The following is a 22,250-nucleotide window of genomic DNA, read 5'->3' on the forward strand; positions in this document are numbered from 1 at the left end:
CAGTGATATTTAAACACAACGATGTGAATGTATACTCTTATTGATATATATCTGCAGGACAAAACAACAACAACAAAACACTTCCCCCAAAATTTCAAAGTATCTTTAATAAGCAAATTGTCCATAGAAATTCTGAAAGTGTTAATGATGGAAATAATGGAACTAGGCATTATCATCAAGTACTCCTAACTTCATAAAAACAGACAACCAGACATTACTACCTCCTGACGGAAGTATTTATCATCACTTAGGAGGTGTTCTTGCCAAAAAATTTTTAAAAATTCAACCTAAATAAAATTGAACTTCTAGTCCTAGCTAATAGTTAGCAGTGAGAAAGGGAAGAAACATGTTAACTGACTTCAAGGGAAGGCAATCAGCAACATCTAGAAGAGAGAAACTCTAAAATGAATGATCTGGTTTCGACAACAAATATTTTACAAGGAAATCAAACATGGAGGAGATAAGGAACACACTGATTAAAAGAGGCTTTATAAGATATCAGCCAAACACAAGGTGAGGGTATTGTTTGCATTCTGATTCAAACAAAACAATTGGGGGTGAGGAGAGAGGCAGAGACAGAGACAGAGAGACAGAGACTCTAGCTCCATGAACTCCAGCCAAAGGAGGAGGTAAGTTAGGAAGTCTCAGTACCATTGTTCCAACAGATGAGATTGCCCCAAGATTCACCAGTACTGAAAAACTCAGGGTATAAATAACTGGAGAGAGGTGAAAAAATCTTATGGTTATAGGCCTCTGGCCTGGTATTATGCCATTATGTGAAATTAAATGTTATCAGAAGTCCACTGGATTTATGGTTGCCAAACTTCTAAGGATTGCTCTGAGCTTTAAAACAGATTGTGCACCCAAAGCTCAGCTACTGGGGCTTTGCAGAAGCAAGGGGATTGAACTTGGGACCTTGTGCTTGCAAGGCAGGCACTGAAACCACTGAGCTAAATCCCCAGCCCTTCTTGGCCTTTTTGAAGGCACCCGCCTAAAGGATATTCATGCTAAACGTGTAACAATTGTGTCAAAAGACATCCGGCTAGCACACCACACACTTGGAGAACATTCCTAAGAAATAGGATTTAGTTCAGTGGCACTGCGCAAGGTCCTGAGTTCAATTCCCCCGTATCAAAAAAAAAAGTAGAATTAATCAGAATGGCAAAATTTCATTAAAAAATTATTTTCTTGTTATTAGTTGTTTGAATGTTAGATATTTTCCCCCATGGGATAAAATGTTACCTAAGTGTATGATTATGAGTGGAAAAATAGAGGATAGCATTTTATTCCATTTAATTAAAGTGATTTAACACATTTATTTAAAGTCCAAAAACAGTAAAAATTAATCTCTGATGATAAAGATCAGAGTTGTGTTTACTTTTGTACAGGGGTATGAGTGAAGAAAGGGTATGAAGATTTCTGAACTGCTTCTTTAGAGTAGGGAACTAGAGATGTCACTGTAAAATCTGACACTGCATGCTAGCATCAGTCATGATATACAGATGACCTAGTCTCATACCTGCCTTTCAGAATCCATGGAAGTGGGTAAAACATATATTTAGCCAGAACCCTGGCTGCAAAGGAGTCCAGAATATCTAGAGTTCTTCCTCTTTTAGTTTTTACAGGTGACAGGCAAAAGTCAATGTGGCTCACGGTAATAGATTCTGTACCTCTTGATGGGTGAACTGAAGTTTGAATAATAACCTTCATTCTGGGAGGCAACCCTTTCAGTGGCTCTGGCTTTTTAAATGTTTGATGATCTTTGCTTTTGTGCTCTATTTCCTCCTTCAAACTCAAAAACTGTAGCTGGCACTTGGAACATGGAAAGACTCTCTTCTTGCTCCACTGTCTCCAACAATGATTCATATGTGAATTGGCAGTTTTGAAAATTTTAAAATGAAACAGACAAACCAAATCCTTAGTGTTTTCATGGCACGTTCTAAAATGTATTTCCATATCACCAAAGTCCAACGATCTATAATTGCAAACCTGGTACACCTAGGGCATTTCCCCAGGCTTATGATTGTTCTTCATGTGTTGTAAGAGAACCTGATCTGTTTCAAATGACAACTCACAGATTTTACAGATAGCAGAGGGCTCCTGGGTAGTGTGCACCCTGTCGATGTGACACTGCAGCTGGAAGGGAGTAGGAAACTGCCAATGGCAGTGTTGGCAGGTGGTGTGGTTTTCCTAGCTGTCACTCCTCTGCTTCTCACATTCCAAATGGTGCTTCATGTGATTCATAAACTTAACATTTTTCAGAACTTTCAAGCAGCTGAGGCATTTAAAGGTTGAGTGAGTCTTTGGTTCTGGCTGCCCATCTCCTTTATGTTGTCCATAGTAAAAGCCACTAAGTAACAGGATCAGACTTCCTGTCTTGGGATCAAAGTTCTTGTTTTGGGCTGTTAGACCTGATAAGCCTGTTTTTACCAAACCTTCAGAGCTATTTTCTGGGTCTGAATCCCTGAGATCAAAAGGTGCCTTGTCATTAGCATGAGTCTAAGGAAAGGATGTTCCATTCTGAACATTGCTTGACAAGCAGATGCTTTTTGATGTTGTACATGTGTCCATTATAGGAGAGATACCAGGAGGGGTCATAGTTGAAGAATGTACACTTGGGATTTCATTCCTGAGTTTAGATCTTTTGGGATTTCTACTGATTTTATTAGCAGTGAAAAGTTGCTTTGAATCATGAGGAGGAATGACTTTTGGTGAGCTCATTTTATAAGCAAGTTTGGATGAAGATCCAGTAGTAATGGGACTATCTGTTGATCTCCATTCAGACTGAGAATTTGGCATGGCAGCCATTGCTTTGGCTATTGGGTGTCACATGAATTCCAGGTTGAGAAACATGAGCACGGTCTTGACTAAGGTGGCCTTTCATTCTTTTTGAATATGAACCTGGGTTGACTGTTCAAATGTTTGAAATAACTGTTTTTGAATTTGAAATCACCTTGACAAAGAGAATTTCAGAATCTTCTTTCACATGTTCCATCCCAACAAAGATCAGCTCATCATCTTTATCATGCTTGTCCCTCTGATCGGATTCTCTCATGCTCCTTCAGTAGTTCTGGCTTTTGTTCTTCAGTTAAGGAGAAGTGATCGGCCATTTTAAAATTACTTTTGATTGAAGCAGTGGTCCCTTCAGCTTCCACAGCTATTTTTTCATAAATTGGCACCAGTTCCTTAAATTGAGTCTCCAGATGTTTCAGTGCGGCTCAATATTTCCTACTCTGGGCCACAAGGGATATCACAGCTGTAGCGTCTGTGCTTCTAGCTCCTGGAAAAGTCAGTCCAAAGCTCATCAGCCGGGCTTCCTGTGGTCTTACATCTTGCAGCTTGCTCTTCCACGTTCTTTCTGAGGACAGCATTAATGTAAGTGAAAAAGTTTCAGTGCATAAGTTTCAATAATTCAACTTTAAAACAATTATAAATAAACTTGTTATTTTTTTCTGGACAATGCCAGCATTTAGTTTCTTTCTTTTTGTTTGAGACAGGGTCTCACTATGTAATTCAGGCTGGCTTGGACTCACTAGGTAGCCCAGGATGGCCTTGAACTCACACCTTATCCTCCTGCCTCAGCCTTTTGAGTGCTGGGATTGCTGGTGTGCACCACCATGCCCTGCTTAGATTTTTAAAAACAAGTACATTTAGGGCTGGGGATTTAGCTTGCTGTTTTTGCCGTCTGCTGTGCAAGTGCAAGGACCCGAGTTTGATCCCTGGTACCAAAAACCCAAAAAATAAAAAAACAAGTACATTTCTGGGGCTAGGGATTTAGCTTAGTGGTTCTGGCGCCTGCCTGGTAAATGCAAGGTCCTGAGTTTGATCCCTGGTACTAAAAAAACCCCACAAAAAACTTATTTATCAATAGCAACTAAATGGTGTTAGTGGCATTTTTTCCCATAAAGTAGATAGACTCCATGCATGACCCTTCTCTGAACTGTCTTATGTGCAAGCACATGATTTTTGAAAACATTTTTATTTTTATTGGTACATGTTTGCAGTACATAATGATTATATTCATTATGGGGAGTTGATACATGTATTTACATGTCTTGAATCTTTTTACATCCCAACATCTTTAAGGCAGACATAGTGGCACATGCCTACCATCCCAGCAGTCAGGGAGACTGAGGCAGGAGAATTACAAATTCAAGCCCACTTCAGGCAACTTAGTGGCTCAGTGAGAGGTGATTTCAAATAAAAAACAAACAAACAAAAATAAAGGGCTGGAGATGTAGCTCAGTGCACAGACACTGGACTCAATCCCAGGTGCCACAAAATATCATTTTAAAATTCTACATATAAGTAAAATCAAACAGTATTCCGCTCTCTGAGTCAGTCTTATTTTGCTTAATGTAAATGTCCTCCAGTTCCATCTAGGTTGTTGCTAATGGTGGAATTTCCTTTTTCAAGGCTGAGTAGCATTTTACTGTAGTAAGTACGTGATTTTTATTTTTTTTAATTTAATTTAATTTTTTTGGTACTAGGGATCAAAAGTACATGATTTTTAGTGTTGTCTGTCTTCTACACTTTTCCTGTAAAATTTCTATTAAAAAATATTAAGAGATTTTTAAAAAGAGAATCAGATTTAAATGTTGAATATTTGATGATATTAAGAAATTACTGTTAATTTTTTAGGTATGCTAATGATGCTATGGTTTTGTTTTTTTTTTAAGTCTTTTCCTTTTCATGATAAATAGAATTTCTTTTTTTTTTTCTTTTTTCTGGTAATGGGGATTGAACTCAGGACCTGGTGCTTGCGAGGCAGGCACAGAACCACTGAGCTAAATCCCTGGCCCCTTTCATGATAAATAGTGAAAGACAAGCACCCAGTGTGGGCTGAGAAGCAAAGTGGGTGGATACGGACGGAACAAAGGTGGCCATGGGGTGATGCACATCAGGGCTGGGGATGGCTCAGTGGACTAGTCCCTCTACTCTTTCTATGTTTAAAAAAAAGTCAACAAACAAGTTACACTTAATAATACTTCTTCTCCAGGTCACATAATTAAATTCCCTAATTTTACAGTTGGAGAGAAATGGCAGACTAAAGGATTCAGTCAGTGGAAAACACAAGGAGGTTGGACTCTCACGAGTGGTTGTGTGACTGGGGCAAGTTACTTACCTTCTCTGAGCCTTGCTGTAGTCATCTGTAGACCGGGAATGATAGCACTCCTCATGGCAGGTTTATGAGAAGTAGAGGAAGCACTGTAGTATCTATGAAGTGCCCAGCTTTGTGAGCAGAGAGCTGATCTCAGTAAGCAGCAATTGTCACTATTACTAAGATCACACAGTTTGTAATGGCACAGTCAGATCTACAGCACAGGCTTCTGGTGAACAGTCCTCCCATATTATTTCTTTTCAGTAAAAGTCTTCTAATTAATATCAGTTGAACTGAAAAGCAAAGAAACACCTAAATGGAGATTATTTGGCAACCAGTAAGAAGTGGTTTTATCTGAAAATTGTTTCCTGAGACATGATAGCATGTCTTCAATGATAGCGTCAGTCTAGTTTCCCACGTGGCAGTCATAGCCTGTGTCCTTCCCCGTGTCCACGGGTGTTCCTAAGAGGACTGGTTTAAATAGAAGGAAATTCCTTTAGGAGCCTATTTAAAAGTCTGTAACAAGAGGGCTTATATCAGGGTTGGTGAACCTATAGCACCTGCTTGGCCCCATGCCGTTTGTATCATTGAAAACTTTAAAAGGTTCACCATCACTGTACCATAGCTAACTATTGATAGTGGTCTGACTTGCCCAAGGTCATTCTGCTAGTTAGAAATTTCCAGGTCTATATGTTTGGTTTCAGAGAATATATTACTTTTAGATATTTATGTATCAAGGTAGGTGATTTCCACTACAAAGTACACAATAAACAGGATTGTCCTTCTTTTAGAATCAATGCATGGTTAATTTATCATCACATGAATCATTGCCTTTATTTTATCTTTATTTTTTTTCAGATGTCAGTTTCAGCAGAAGCCCTTTGCTAGATGCTGATATTTTAAGCTTTTTATCTAATTTGAGGAAGCCATGAGTCTTTAAACATACACCATATCCAGTGTTTGTACCTATTGGCATTATTCAGTTTGTTCTCCATTTTTTTTTTTTTTTTTTTTTTTTGGTACCGGGGATCGAACTCGGGTCCTTGTGCTTGCGCAGCAGGCAGCAAAACTTTTCTCCATTTTTATAAGCCTTTTTCTTCTTTCTCAGAAATTTTGGGAACCTTTTATAGGAAGGGCAAAGAAGATAGGTGTGCCTGTTTTCTGTACTTCCTAGTGGAAGTGAGGGAGAGCATAGGATGGATGGAAATGGTAAGACTAAAGAACTTCACGAGAAAATGAAAAATGAAAAATGAAAAAAGTTGATTTTGTTTAATAAATACTTAACATTATGGCAGATGTAGAGGATATAAAGATAATTTAGAGGGCTGGGGATTTAGCTCAGCGGTTTTGCTGCCTCCTGTGTAAGCACAAGGACCTGAGTTCGATCCCTGGTACCAAAAAAAAAAAAAAAGATAATTTAGATAACATATCAGTTCAGCATAGCTGCTCTCAGAGATAGTTTAGTAAGTTCTGCAGATAAGTATCAAATTAATTACAATAAAAAGCCAGAATATAACTGCTTACTGGGTTAAAAACAAAATGCTTTGGGAAAGAGAGCAGCTCGGAGGAGACTAGGCAGGCTTTCAGAAAGTGGCATGTTTCGGGGCCGAGAGGGATCTTACTTCAGCAGACTGAGAGCCAGAATCTGACTTGTCACTGCAAGGCTGTTGGTGGCTGCAGAATATAAAGGAAATGTGAGAGGACAGGGTGTATTCGGAGAATATCAGTGTGGCTTCAACCGCCAGCTGCAATTCCACCTGCGAATTAATTTTCTCACATTTTGGAAATGAAACTTACAAACAGAGGGCAAAAATACACAAACCAAATGAATGTTAAAAGAATAACAATACAGAGGATACAATATAGAACAGGAATTGTTCCGCTTCAGAATCCCTGTCTCAAGGAAGAGGCTACAACATGAATGAGTCTAACCCCTTGTGCTGAGCACTGGAATAGATGCTGAGGATAAAGCAAGACAACTATGATCCAGAGTTTATATCTGACTAGGGAAACTGTCTTTAAACAAAAATTAATTATGTATTATTGTAACTGCAATCAGTGATGTGAGGAGGAGAAGACGCTAGGGGAGCATCTAACAGTCTGGGGTTTATGGAAGTGCTCCTCTAAGAAGTGACATTTGAACTGAACAGTGAAGGGAAAGTAGGGGAGCAGGGGCTGGGGGAGGGCTGGGGGAGGGTGAGTGCTGCCAGCAGGAGGAGATAAGGGGGTGGGGCGCCGGTGTGGGTGGTCCAGGAAGAACAAAAAGCCAAGGAGGTGAGTGAGAGCCTCTTTGTGTGGGGGCTGTAGGCCCATTTGTGATCTGGGTCATTACACTCCCGCACACCAGGAAGCAACACATTTTTGAAAGGTTGTGGGAGGACACAATGGAGACAGGATAAAGTGAGACAAGAACAGGCATAGAAAGGACAGTCAGAAGGCTATTGAGACCTGTCAAGATGCCAGGCAAGCAAATGAGTGTCTTATACTAGGGTGGAGATCCTGGGGGATCGAAAGAAAGTTGGGAGGAGAAGGACAAGATCTGAAGAGAAAGTATGGCTTGACAAAAATAATCAGATCAGTTACAGTGGGGTGTATGTGTGTGTGTGTGTTTCACAGCAGTAAGGGGAATCAGATTTTCTCTAAGTAGAACCAGATTTTACACGAACAATTCTGTACCACTTTTAGTTACACTCTTTTCCTTCACATCAGAATCCTCACTCTCCAAACCAGACCCAAAATCAGACCAGAATTTAAGAATCAGTCATCTTTTCTAATCTGGATAAACTGAAGCTGTGCAAGATTTGGCATGTGAGCAGTCACACCCAGGCATTCTCTGTGCTCTCTCAGAACCTTCTTCTCAATTTTGAGCAGAGCCACAGGAAAGGATTCCAGAAAGACGTAAAAGAAAAATTTTAAAAAGTGTAATCAGCTAGAAAGAAAAGGAAGATGAATAAATATATGTTAATAGTACTGAGTTAGAAAAATACATTGTTCAACTTGCCCCAGCCTGGATATGAGGGCGATCTGGCTGTGACGTCTGTCACCCTACTGATGCCAGGGTTGATTAGGCTGATCTGGCTAGCGAGGCGGTGTTTCCTTCCTCCCTCACCGCTCCCTGTGCTCTCTGTGAAAAGGACGACCAACCCGTTTGAGGACCATTTCCCTGGTCAGGGGTATACGAGGAGCTGCTCTGCCCTGCTAGGACCTCCAAACAAGCTCTCAAGTTCCCCCAGCCTTCCTTTTTGGGTGGAGATGAAATAACCCTTTAGAGAGAAACTTAGCTACAACTATGTTTGAGGTTCTTATCTGTGGGAGCAACACCTATTACATTGGTCATTGAAGTCCCTTAGTAAATATTCATTTAAGTATAAGTTCAACAAAGTATTCCAAAGTCCTAAGGGCTACACAGTCTCAGCACAAATTATTTAGCCTCAAACTTCCATCATTTCATTGCAAAAAAGTAGAAGGAAATAGGCAACAGATAGGGGCTTAGCTTCTGTTGTGGAAGAAAGAACTTTGTGCTATATGAGGTAAGTGCTGGGCCAGGAATTGTAGTGGTAGCTGGTTGATCCCTTGAAAAGTCTGTCTTTGTTTTCCCAGTTTCAAAGTAAGGAGATTATATATGATGGAAGCTAAGTGCAGTTTATGGAAAGCAAGACCCAAAAGCTTACATAGATTTGAGCAAGAAAAGAAAGCAAGCCAATTACTGAAGACAACAGAGAGCTTTATCTGCTACCTTCCAAAGAATCTGAAACTAAGACAGGATCAAAATGTGGATTCCTTTCTCTGGGCTTCCAACTAGGAAGTGATTCCTACCATCTCTGCTTATTCATATCAGCATTTCTTACTGTCTAAAACAAGTATTCTCTCTTCAGTACAGTTCTCAGTTTCCGAACAACTTTCCTAAAAATGCAGGAAACTAAGTACTCTTCCAGGGGCTTGCGTTTATTTGAGTTTCTTTAACCCCAGCCTCCTAGGACCATTCCCTGGGCAGCCAAACCTCAGGCTTCTTTTCTAGGTTCCTCAGTCTTCTGTAACAAATGAAAAATACTTTCTAAACTCTAGAAATAAGTATAATTTAAAAAATGTTTGATGAATGTTACACATTCCCATCACATAGCAGCAGATGTACACATGGGGAGAGAGTTGGGGTCTTCGTGGAAATCTGCTCCTGCAAACAGTGGCCTCCACAAGCTAGTAGAGTTCACTGGGCTTTGGGCTAGAAGAAATAAGCTGAGGTCCTGGCAATTGTAACTATTTCAAAAAGGATGGAAGTGATGGTTGGATCCTCTTGCTGTTTCAATCAGGGCAGAAGTTAAGAGTCAAAGATAACATCTAATCATAATCATCTTATTTGAAACAGATGGGAAAGCTTTACATAATGTTTTCTTTTTTAGAGATAGAAATATATCAAAAGACCCAGAAAGTATAATCTCTAAGAGAGGTTTACACAAAGAGCCTATGATAAAAACATACTACCAAAAGCAATTTTTTAACAAAGAGCCTTTAGACATTGTATCTCTTTCCTTGTAACAGATATACAAGCTACTTCTTGGAAGGGCTCCAAAGGCCTTGTTAAAGAATAATGGGCTGCAGTCACAGTCTCCTAATCCTACTTGTGAGGAAAAAAATGGTTTAGGAAATCTTTGGTCATAGGTGATTTTTTGGAGGTATCCTATAGTAAGGGTTAACTTAGAGACCTGAAAAACTCCCTGTAGGCACCAATTTAGGGAAGCATAACAAACATTAAGTTGAATTTATTTGGATCACTTTGAGGGATAGGCTCAGGCCTATTTGAATCTTGTTAAACAACAAAACATTGGTTTGTCCCATATGTGTCCAATAGAGTTCCCATGGCAATTCTATAGATTTTGTGATTTGCCAATAGCAGTAGCCTTTGTGTTGGTAACTCATATAATTACAGTAGACCTGGGATGAAGACATAGTCGCTCTTGGGTGAGTTTTCCCTGCTAGGGTAGGTATAGTATATTTGGAACTCAACCAGCTTCCACAAAGAATCATCTAGAACTGTGCCGTCTAACATGATATCCATCATCCACATTGGCTATTCAAACTTAAGTAAAATTAATAAAGATATAAAATTCAGCTTCTGAAGTTTCAGTGCCACATTTCTAGGGGTTTTTCCCTACCCTTCCCTTCCCTTCCCCTACCTTCCCTTCCCCTGCCTCCCTTTTCTCTTTCTCTCCCCCTTCCTTCTTTTTCTTTTCTTTTCTTTCTTCCTTTCTTCTCTTCTTTCCTTTCTTCCTTTCCTTCCTCTCTCCTTCCCTCCCTCCCTTCTCTCAAGTGCCATATTTTAGGTCCTCAATATCCACATGGAGCTTGTAGTTATTTATAGGACAGTACAGTTATAGAATATTTCCATCATCATAGATAGCATTGATCTGGAAGAATTATTTGTAAATGTATAAATTACTAATTGAATTTATAATTCATTCAACTTGAGAGACCCTCCCTGAATCTTTTAGCCTCACAAAGAAGAAAAAACAAAAACATAACCCCCTCTCTCAACCCTTACAAAGATTATTTGATATTATATTTTATTCAGAGCTCATGGTTCTTGGGATAGCTTTTCCACAGTTGTTCAAAAGTAAAATCTGGGCTGGGGATTTAGCTCAGTGGTTCTGCTGCCTCCCTTGCAAGCGCAGGGATCCGAATTCAATCCCTGGTACCAAAAAACAAAAGTAAAATCTATGCTCCAGTGTATCCCAAGTAGGTGGAGGAAGAGGTCCTTATGAATGAAATTTGAGGGATGATTAATATTAGAAACATAAGCCTCATTGTTTCTGAACTTGAAAAGAATCTTGGTCAAAGGCTCCCTATATCTGCTATGAATTTAGGAAACCCAAGAAAGTTCTTTTGTCTTGTCCCCAAATAGATCTTCTCTTTGTACTCATTGATACATGAAATTCCTTCAACAGGAAAAAAGAACTTTTAAGCATTTATATATAAAACTTTAGTACATCTAACCTTGGGAGAAACACACTAAGCTATAAATTATTTTATCAACCATTTTCCAATAGGTTTTCATACGAGATGGAAGAAAAAGTTCAAAGGCTCTGAATTTCTGGATTAAAGCAGAATTGCTTGGGAAGAGAAGGATTAGAAGTTTTGGAGTGAGGATAGATCTTTTAACTGGCCAATTTTGCCAAAGATCAACATTAAGTATTTAGGGAATATAAAGTAACTATTGACTTGTCAGAATGTCCAACTCTGGTTTACCTTTGCTCGAAACTGTCGTTCTCTAGATTCCGAATAAATTTACTCTCAGTTGAAGAATGATCAATACTGTTTTAGGATAGTATCCTAAAGAACATGTGATTCTTGGTGACAGTAAATTACAGAATTTCAGAGTCTGAGGAAATTTGGGTAGCATCTTGTCTATTCCACTAACAAGCATTTGAAAATTATCTTCATCTGAACTTTAGGGAACATTTCAGGGATATTACAAAATTTTACCTGAATTTTCATTTCTAAGTTGTAAGACTCACTAGATTAGACTGAAACAATCCTGTCTTCTGTACAGGGCAAACATACCTTATAATGTTTGTGGAGCTATGATTTCCTGTTTTAAAGCTGATGAAAATGAAGTCCAGAGAAGGACAAAGACTTTCCAAAGGTCATGGAGTGAGGTAACTGCGAAAACACAAGGACAGTCCCCTGTTGTGTTCTTCCCACCGCATTCTGCCGACTTCTCACAACTGCTGTCTTTATCTGAGTACTTACTTGTGGAGGCTGATACAGCTTCCCACAGTTCAGCTGGGTACAATTATTCTTTCTCTGTCTTTTACTTTTGTGTGCTTTTATTCATTTTCTGTCTAACAGTGCTAAAAGCATCATATCAAGCAGAGTTTAGTACGGTATTAAAGAAAAATAAAAGGAAAAATGACAACAATTACCAGCATGTCTCTCCTTGTGGTGGAATTATACTAAAATGAGTGAAAGAAGGGTGGTATTTCTGCTATTTGAAAGGAGCTTGCCTTCATTTGCATAGTGGGGCACCCTGCTTCTAGTAAGCAGGATGAAGGATTCATTAGTTATCCTGTAGATATTTGAGACAGTCAAGGAGGACTCTATTTATGCCATTCCATTTCCAGTATTTTCAGCTGAAAGAGAAGACTGTTTTTTGAAATGTTTACTGGTCTTACTCCTGAAGCCAGCTCTGTCCCCTTCTCATTCTTGGGCCAATGTCTTTGGCTCCATGTAAATGTATGAAGTCTTGTTTCATTGTCATCAACCTATTGACTTCCATCTGTGTACATGTATGTGTATGTGTGTGTGTGTGTGTGTGTCTGTGTGTACATATATATCTTTTTTTTTTTTAAAAGCCCTCACATAACATAACACAGGAAAAAAAAAAAGTATAAACTATTAATTGTAATGGTAGGTTTTTATTTCATTTGGCAGGTAAAAATGTCATTAAATTAACATCCCTAACATTACACATAACCTCCTTCCTATCACATAAAAAGGAGTATAGTCCTAAGCTTTTATATATGAGAAAAATAAATTTAAAACAAACCTAAGAAATTATTCAACAGTTTACTTTTTTGGGTGGGGGTTGGTACAGATGATCAAACTCAGGACCTTGTATTTGTGAGGCAGGCATGGCACCACTGAGCTAAATTCCCCGCCCTGCCTAAGAAACTATTAATGATGAGAGAGAGAGAGAGAGAGAGAGAGAGAGAGAGAGAGAGAGAGAGAGAGAGAGAGAGAGAGAAGAAGAAGAAGAAGAAGAAGAAGAAGAAGAAGAAGAAGAAGAAGAAGAAGAAGAAGAAGAAGAAGAAGAAGAAGAAGAAGAAAAGGAGGAGGAGGAGGAAGAAATGGGCTTTCCTCCTTTTGGGTCAGCCTGGATATGTTTAAGATGTTTTTCTGCATTTAACCCCAACCCCCAAATTTCCAATGAAACCACATAAAAGTGAAACTGTATTTCTTCCAGAAGAAGAGAGAAAGAAAATTTGAATTTCTTAATTGCTATTCGATGCACCTATGTCTCCTCCTTGACCCTTTGGCTTCCTTTTTCGTCTCTAAACCCCACTTTTACCATGCCATTAACTGATACTGTTGCTAACAATTAAAATCCCCTCAATTGCAGATGCTTTTTTTTTTTTGGTACTGGGAATGGAACTCAGGACCTTGCACTTTCAAGGCAGGCGGCAGAACCACTGAGCTAAATCCCCAGCCCCACAGCTGCTTTTCTACTTTTCAGCTGTGTCTAGTTATTAACAACTAGGCACATTAGAAGTTGTGCCATTTTGCACATTGACTTTTTTCTTTCTTTTGGTACCGGGGATGGGACTTGGGTCCTTCAGCTTGCGAGGCAGGCGGCGGAACCACTGAACTAAATCACCGGCCCCACATTGACATTTTTATCTTCAACAGCATAGATAATATACAGCGTGAAATATATTTAGTTCCTCCATAGGACTTCATTAAACATGCTGTACAGTATTTCATTGAGAGTTTTACAAATGCAGCCATAAACATTTCCCCCAAAGTTGGCTGTCATGCAAAACAGTGGTTCACCACTGAGCCAGATACTTTCTTTCTCTTTTTCTTTTTTAAATTTTAATCTGTTCACTATCAAAGCTGCTTTCTTTTGTATCTAATCCTCTAGGGGCCATGCATGAAGATCAAAACATATCCAAAACACAATGAAACAGTAGCGTATCCAGTTTAGTTAATGATTTCGGTGATCTCTAGGGAGAAATCCCTTCTGGAACTCCACATTAGTTACTCTAATAAAGCAGGTGTCAGGAGTACAAAGGCAACCAGTAAGAGGCCTTTCCTTTCCCTTTGCTTCTTGCTCTCCATCTGCTCTCTTTCTCCTTTTCCTTCTTCCTCCTCTTCCTTTCCTTCTTCTCTTCCTCCTTAAACAACCCTCTTCCCCTCACACTCCCTTGCCTGCCTGTTGCTGAACATAGCAATGTACTGGACAGATGATTTTTAATGGTCACTAAGATCCTGGAATGCAAACTTCAGGGGATCATGCCATAAGACTGTGAAAATAAACTTCTGAAAATTTCTGCTGTTTTAAATAATATTTCTTATTGCTATACTGAATTATTATAACTTTGTTTTATGGTTAATATTATACTTTTGGTTATTATATTTATGGTTATTATTATTACTTTTGAATCATGACAGTCATCTTATAAAAGAATGTTCCCAAACAATACCCATCTGGTTTGATTCTCAGTGCCTATGTGAAGTTGGGCACAGCTGTTCACTTCTATTTTTCTGAAGAAGAAATAAAGTTCTCAAAATTGATCTAACTAGATAACGACGAGTTCATGAGTGAAAACTAGAAGTTTGGGTAGCTAAGCTCTTTCAGAGTTTAAATCACATCCCCATACTTTATTGCATTATGACACATAATTCCACTAAAAAAGATCTGCCTTCATGAGTAGCCAGTGTCGCTAAAAGAAGTGGTGTCCAACCAGCAGTTCTTGGTACACTTGGCAGATGTGATTACAGTGGCTTCTGCCTAGTCTGAATTCCGGGGCTAGCACCATAGCACTCTTTGGTTGTCTCCTCACATCTGAATTATGACATATAAACCCAGGGTTGAATCAGACACAAATATACACAAGGTTTGGGATTGGACAACAAAATAGCGAAGAAATTTTCTCTTATACGTTTATAACTTTTGGGGTTACATTACATTTAAAATGGATTTTCAGGGCCAGGGATTTAGCTCAGTGGTTCTGCCGCCTGCCTTGCAAGTACAAGGTCCCAAGTTTGATCCCCCATACCAAAAAAAAAAAAAAAAGGGATTTTAATGGCAAAGAGGGATATGTGAGGCAGTGGGGCTTGAAGGGAGTGAGCACGGCGCAGTAAAATACATTGAAGACAGCAGTCAGGTTAGGCAAAAGTGAGAAGTTCATATTGGTTCCTCAGGGCCTTGTCCAGACACCTTCACCTGGCTATTGAATCCAGAATATTTTTGCTACAATTTCCTGCAAGGCTGGATGTAGGCCAGCCTATGAAATGAAATAACAAAGGTGAGCTTTGGTTTTGAAATTCCTCCAAGTGCCACTTGTCTTGCTTAATCTTAAAGTCTTCCTTAATCCCATGTCCTGTCTTCTAATCACTCCTACATCTACACACCTCATTACTCACTCTGTCTCCTAAAAGAACCTCAGGCTTTTCTTTCTCTCTTGCTTTGGTTTCATCACCAGAGAACTCTGCTGTGGCACTTAATGGGTATCACAGCACGATGCTGATCAGGTGTATCAGGTGGCCATATTCTTTCTATATTTATTTGTAATAAACTCTGAGATTGGTTCTGTATATCTTTTACTCTTGGTATGTAGAGCTTGGTGTGTGGAGCTTGAACTATTGCTGTTAGATGGTAACTTCCAAGTCTGAACATTTCTATGATATAGCTGTAATCATCTCAAAGTCAACATATCTAAAAAGTGACACAGTTCCCTCCAAATGTGCCCCTTTTTTGTGTGCTATTAATTTATCTCTCCACAGATTAAGCTTAAAAACTATTCAAATGTTATATTCCAAGGCCTAGTTTAAACTTATATAGTTTAAACCTATACCCTTAGATTTCTCCAATTCTGTTAGAACGAGTCTCTCCCTGTCCTCTAAATCATGACAGGCATTTCTTTATATCTCCCTTGGGAGCAAACAACCATCTTGTAATAATGGCCACCACTTCTGAGGACATATGTCCTTCTTTTCAGAGACTGCAAATCTCAAACTATCTTTTCCCTGTCTTCCTATCCAGATCTTGGCATAGAAGATGGAGATAGCAGGGATAAAGTATCACAAAGTATAAGAATTAAAGTCTCTGCTAAGGACATACGTCAAGTTCAGCCAGGCTACCGGGTGTCTTTAGTTAGCACTCCAGCTCATGTTCCTCTGCAGCTATTTGGCTGTCAGCACTCTAGTCCTCAGACACCCTTCTTTTGGCTACCTCCTTGATTCACTCTCAGGAAATATTCTTTCTTCTTCAGTCACAAAAGAGAGGACACCAAGGAAGAACTCATGAGGTATCAGAGTTTTCATCCTGACTTCATTAAACCTACTGTTTTTTTTTCTTCATCTGCAAAAGTAGGGTAATATTAGCGTCTACCCTAAAAGGTTACCATAAGGTTTAAATAAGATAACATTACGTCTTGGTATATGGTAGCAGTCATCACAACACAACAGAGCAATTCTTTAACAATTCGTTATTTACATCGAGAAGGGATAGAGCAAGATCAGCTTGAAGAGTGTGCCTCAGTCTCCCATAGCTAGTGGTCTCTCCTGGAAGGCCACACAGGGCCACTTGTCTACACGTCACCCCTCACCCCCATCCTCTGCTACAGAGAAAAAACTATTTCCTCTCCTCTGAGGAGTGTGAAATACTGAAGCAGGGGTGTCTGAAGGCCACTGACACAACGTTCATCAGAACCCAGCAACACTCACTGAGGCTGAAGTAGGGAAAGATATTCCTACTTCCTACTGGCGTATGCCTGGCTAGGGCTGTGTGGACTCCTCAGCTCTTGGTAGGAATGTGTTCCAGGCCCAAGGCTCACCTGCAGCTGAGCAGGGGTCTTGAGACTGTACACAGGATTGCCCTTCCCAAAACTATGGAAACTACTTAGCACAGTGTCTGGCATAGAGTAAATCCTTAGGGAATATGAATTAATGTTATTACTAATAACTTTCTTACCACCTACAACTTTCTCTCTTATATTCTTTTTCTTCTCTTTTCATGGCCACCAGAAAAGGTTTTCTTTTTCTTCTCTTTTCCTATCTGGATAATTGCATTTCACCATGATCTATCTCAATTTTCTCCCTGTTGTTGGAGCTATCTAGCCTTATCAAGCACCTTTCTTCTAAATTCCTCTTTGTCTTAACCATTCATATCTACTTGGCTCTTTTCCATCAGCATATAAAGAGCTTTAAACCTCTTTATTGTAAAACAATCCTCTTTCGACACCTCATCTCTCTATCCTTTCCCATTTACTTCATAACTAAATTTCTCTAAACCAGTCTCACTGTTTTTACTGCATCATAATCTACCTACTGTAATCCCCTTCCATCCCAACATTCTCCTGATAACCCTCTTACTCATGTTCCTAATAACTTCTTGAATGCTGAATATGACGGATACACTAATATCCAATCTGATTTCAAGCGTCTCCAATGGGTGCCTATAAGCAAACCTGGGTATCTTTCTTTCCTTTCCTCACCATGCTGTATTTGTCTGACTTTCCTACAAGCTTCCTGAAGGCAAGGCTTACCTCTCTTTGTATCTACTTCCAGACACAGTCTCTGTCATACAAAGGTTGCTTGACAATGTCTGATGAGTGAATGAAAACTGGAATGAATGGTACCTACCTTTTGTTGGCACTCTCCAGACATTCTATGACACATTTAAAGTAGTCCTAACTGGGAATTACTTGAATTTCAGAGTTGATCTTGAACAAGTCTTGTGTTAGGGGCTGTAGCAGCTGCAAAGAACTATCTCTCTTCAAAGAAGACAAAATGTACTTAAGTGAAACTATCTAAGAATACTTAAGTTGTATGGCTGCAACTGTAAGTACTTTGGGTACTCTTTATTTGCATAGATCACCAAGGCCTGGAGTAGTTGCATAGATCACCAAGGTCTGGATTTGCCAGAGGATATTATAAATTATGCTTTAGTAAGTGTTATAGTTTATGTTTGGACGTCCTCCCAAAGCCTCATGTGGTCATAGGTGGGGCTTTTCAGAGTTGGCTGGATCTAGAGTGTGTGATGCTGGGATTAAGGATGTGAAGCTGAGATTGATTCATGGTGCAATGCTAGGATGAAGGGTGTTCCACCCTGAGTGTGAGTGTAACCTGGATAGAATACAAAAAACAGAAAGAGGGCTGCTATTGTTGCTGCTTGTTGCTTGCTGCTTCACTACTTTGAGGCTTGCTGCCTTGCTGCCTTGCTGCCTTCTGCCTGCTATGAACTGTTTCTCCTCTGCCATGCCACCCGGCCTTGGAGCCAGCCAACTATGAACTGAAACCTCTCTAAACTGTGAGCTACAATAAGCCTTTCCTCCTTTAACTTTGGGTGTTGGTTATTTTGTCTCAGCAACAAGAAAAGTAACTAAGACTGATTATTCCAACAGAAACATGTGCAAGAGTAATTTGAAAGAGGGAACCTGGTAAAGGCCAGGAGGGAAGAGATGTGGCCTGGCATAGGCTAGAGAAGTGGGAAAGTTGAGGAAGAGACAATTCCATTTCTAATGACACTTGGTGATGGTTGGAATCAAAATGGAAGGACAGAGGACAAATTAAGGATGGCCTTCAGATTTCTATCTGAGACTAGAAGAACAGTGATAGGATTAATAGATTTGGGGAAAATTAGTTATTGTAGATGCAGCCAATCTGAGCTCATGGAAATCACAATTCTAGAATACATTGAGAGGCATATATAACTAATTACTGAGTAAGTTATAGACTACACAAAAACTCTGACTGTAAAATATATTCTACAAATGAGATAACACCATTGACTTGATAAGGCTAGTAGATAATGACTAATACTGTTACACGCTGCAGGCCAAGCTTTCTAAAAATGTTATGGTTGGCAAGTCATAAAAACAGTAATGAAAAATTTATGACTTCACATGAGTAGTAATCTGTTTTGCAATCCACTGAATCTGCTATTTGTAGCAAGACTTCTTTTTCCCTAACCAAGAGAGAGCAAATAGAGCAAACATGCTCTTAAAAATATTTTGTGTTTTCATAGTAATTCTGGACAATGAAACTTGCAGGCATTGCATGCTAGCATTGCAAGCCAATGCTTAAGAGAATTACTTGATTAAATAATTTCAAGGGAACAGAAAGCAATACATTTAAAAGAACAGATGTGATTTAAAGTGATGTATGTGAGATCTGGCTTTGCTGGAAACTCGGCTGTTAAGAATCCCGAGTTGGAACTTACTGTCTAACTTTGTTCTTTTCATCCAAGCTTCTTTCTCATTTATTCCATCATTTACATGCCCAGTATGCTTACACCCATCCATAACATGCCGAAGATGTGGTCCTAGATGGTCATTTTCTAAAAAGCAATGGACAAATACATAGGATCATTGTTTTCTTTTTCTGGATTAGAAAAGCTATAAAGAGAGAATGAGGGTGCAATTCTCAAATTGGAAATTAATGGAATTTAGGGTAGGAAATAATCTGTCCATTTTATATATACATGACACAACTTTATCTGTCCATTTTAGTACATCTATAATGCTGTTGTCAATTCAAATTAAACGTCAAATATAGCCACTAAGCTTCACATCTTCTACTATCTACAATTTGCCTATCACAGCAAGCATTATCCTCTCAAATTAAAACACAGGAATACATTTGGAAGCATCATGATTCTTTCTCTGGGTTGACAGTGTTAAGCTCTCTCCTTTCCTTTCTACAACATTCTTCTAAATCTGCACATGTCCCTTCCCTTAATCTTAAAACGTGCTAACACCTTGCTTCTGATACTTTTTCACTTGTTGAATGTTTAAGTATCATTTGGAATCTTTATTTTTTGTCCAGCAAGCTCATAAACTTGATTAACTTTTCAACTATGGTTTCCATCTACAGAAACACTAAATTTATATGTGTATTTATATGTGTATTAAAATTGTATTAAAATGTATTGCATTAAAATTATATTAAAATGTGTATTTATATGTGTATATAAATTTATATGTGTATTATTATATGTATTTGTGTGTGTAATTAGCTTTCTAGGTCTTTAAGAAAGGCCCAGTTCTGGCCAATTGGATATACTTATTTTATAGCTAAGACAAAAAGATACAAAGATTTAGCTTAATATCATCTTCAAATATTAAGAACAAGCTTCCACGACCTTTATTTAGGACCTTAAAAAAGACAGTAACTTAGTTTTCAGATTGACCACTTTTGTTCACCATTTACAAAATAACTCATCAATGATTACTAATCACTGTGAGTGCCAGCCTCGGTGATTCATTTTACCCTGCATACTGCTCTGTAGCACCTAATAATTTAAGTCAATGTACCCCAAAGGAACAGAAATAGGGGGAAATCATTCTGTGGGTAAACCTATTATATAAGGTTGTGAGAATTTTCAGAACTTCTAAGAAGCTAATGGGAAATATATGTTTGTTTTTTTTTTGGTACCAGGGATCGAACTCGGGTCCTTCCGCTTGCGAGGCAGGTGGTGGAACCACTGAGCTAAATCCCCAGCCCCTAAATGTATGAGTTTTTTTTTTTTTTTTTTGTACCAGGGATCGAACTCGGGTCCTTGTGCTTGCGCAGCAGGCAGTGAAACCACTGAACTAAATCCCCGGCCCATAAATGTATGAGTTTTTAAGGGGACAGGGTAATGTTGGCAACTGTTTTCCAAAATCATTTGACAGCAAGAACCACAGAAATATGTGCTGTCCCCAGAAAAACTAGTATCCTCCAGAATTTTATTTGGGAAACTGCAACCTAATCAAATTTCCAAAGTGGCAGATTCCTGCAGTACTCATTGTTCTTTTTTCTTCTCCCCATGGGAAAAGTGCAGAAAGTTCAGGGCATTACACAGGCCTATGGGAAATGCCAACTTGTTGTTTGGGATTAGACTTAACTCTCAGTAGGGTACCAGGACCAGATGTACAACTACCAAAAACTAAATTTTCGGGCTGAAGATGTAGTTCAGTGATAAAGCCTGCTGGACAAAAAAATAAAGATTCAGTAAAGATTGCATACACTGTAGGTGCAATCTCCAGCACTTTAATAAATAAATAAAGGACAATTTTACATTTAATTTCCCATTTATCACTCTAGATACCCTAACACTCTATCTTAAGACCAGAATAAAGCCAAAAGCTTTGCTTAAACCAATAAACAATTATTAATTGTATATTGAGAAGGGGAATGTGAAATAGTGTGTAAAGTTTTATTAGCTTTTTCTAATCATATTAAATATTTGTGAGCATTTGAACTTTGGCTGAAGCAAACTTACCTGTTATTTTCCCCTTCGTGAATAACATGCTATCATGTCAATGAGATGAATTTTTTTGGTGTCACTTTTATTCAAACAGCCATTCTTAACTGCTATGAGCTATGAGTTATTACTTTCCTGAAGGATTATTATTTTATTGATTTTAATATTTTATGTATATAAAAATTAAGTTAAATGAGGTTTTTCTTTTCCATTCTTCCTGGTATTACATATTAGATTTGTCTTTTTGCTATTGTTAGGACATTTTGTTCATTTTTCAAAGTCTAAAATAGAATGACAAGTGACAACATATATTTAAGAACACTGACCACCGCCTGCCTCACAAGCACAAGGTCCTGAGTTCAATCCCTGTTATCAAAAAAACAAAAACAAAAACAAAAAAACCACTTATAAGGAAAAGAATATTACCAAGTTGACCGTAGTTTTGAACTCATAAGATGGAGTATCTGAAAACGTTCACTTTATGTTTCTTTGAATGTCATTATGGAAGGTCTGCCTTTAGGGAGAACTTAGCCTTCCTTAATTCCCTTTTAGGATCCTGTGTTCTGATGGTTTCTCCATTTCTAGCCTACCGAAACTTGCTCTTAGGAAAAGATCTGCTATCAGTCATTCACTTTTTGATAAGACAGTGCTCAGAGTGTCTGAGGTTTCTCTTACATGCTTGTATAAGCAAGAGATATTTTCCAGTCTCCCATCAATGCCTCCTACCATACATACACACACAGCATACAGAACAAAATTCTATCCATGGTTAAGGTCAAGCTAGTCTGTGGGAAGATAAACATATGAGAAAAACACTGGAACTACTGCTATGATCAACAACAATGTCTTTCCCTGGGAAAGTGTTTGATGAAGCGAACTTAAAAAGAAAGCCTACATAATATGGTAAGTAAACATAACTCATAAAGAATGAGCCAGAGAGGACATTCTCTTCACCCTCAAGTATTTAATTCTTTCTTTTTTTAAATTTTTTAATTTTTTTTTATTTAATTCTTTCTTAAAGGATAAAGAAACTTAATTTTATTATTTGAGGGGTATTGTATTGGTGCTTTATTCTTTAGAGTGGTATCAAAAAGAAAGTCTCCTTTGAAGAACTACCAATGAATTATCCTGACAGGGAGAAAACACCTGACAACACTAATTCCACTTGTTCTGATAGCATCAATA

At 38.5% G+C, this 22,250-nt stretch overlaps 1 protein-coding gene and 1 pseudogene across 1 annotated transcript in view; both read right to left on the bottom strand.

Annotated features, from left to right (window-relative positions):
• The window catches only part of Nfe2l2 (NFE2 like bZIP transcription factor 2), a 138,426-nt gene that overhangs the window by 106,090 nt on the left and 10,086 nt on the right, over positions 1-22,250 (bottom strand). The gene's annotated exons all lie outside the window — the stretch shown is intronic.
• LOC101699268 (zinc finger protein 280A-like) lies at positions 1,359-3,218 on the bottom strand (annotated as a pseudogene).

The sequence above is a fragment of the Heterocephalus glaber genome, unplaced genomic scaffold (genome assembly GCF_053883595.1).
Source record: "Heterocephalus glaber isolate CG9 unplaced genomic scaffold, H.glaber_assembly_v1.0 deba00000347, whole genome shotgun sequence".
In the NCBI taxonomy this organism is placed as follows: domain Eukaryota; kingdom Metazoa; phylum Chordata; class Mammalia; order Rodentia; family Bathyergidae; genus Heterocephalus; species Heterocephalus glaber.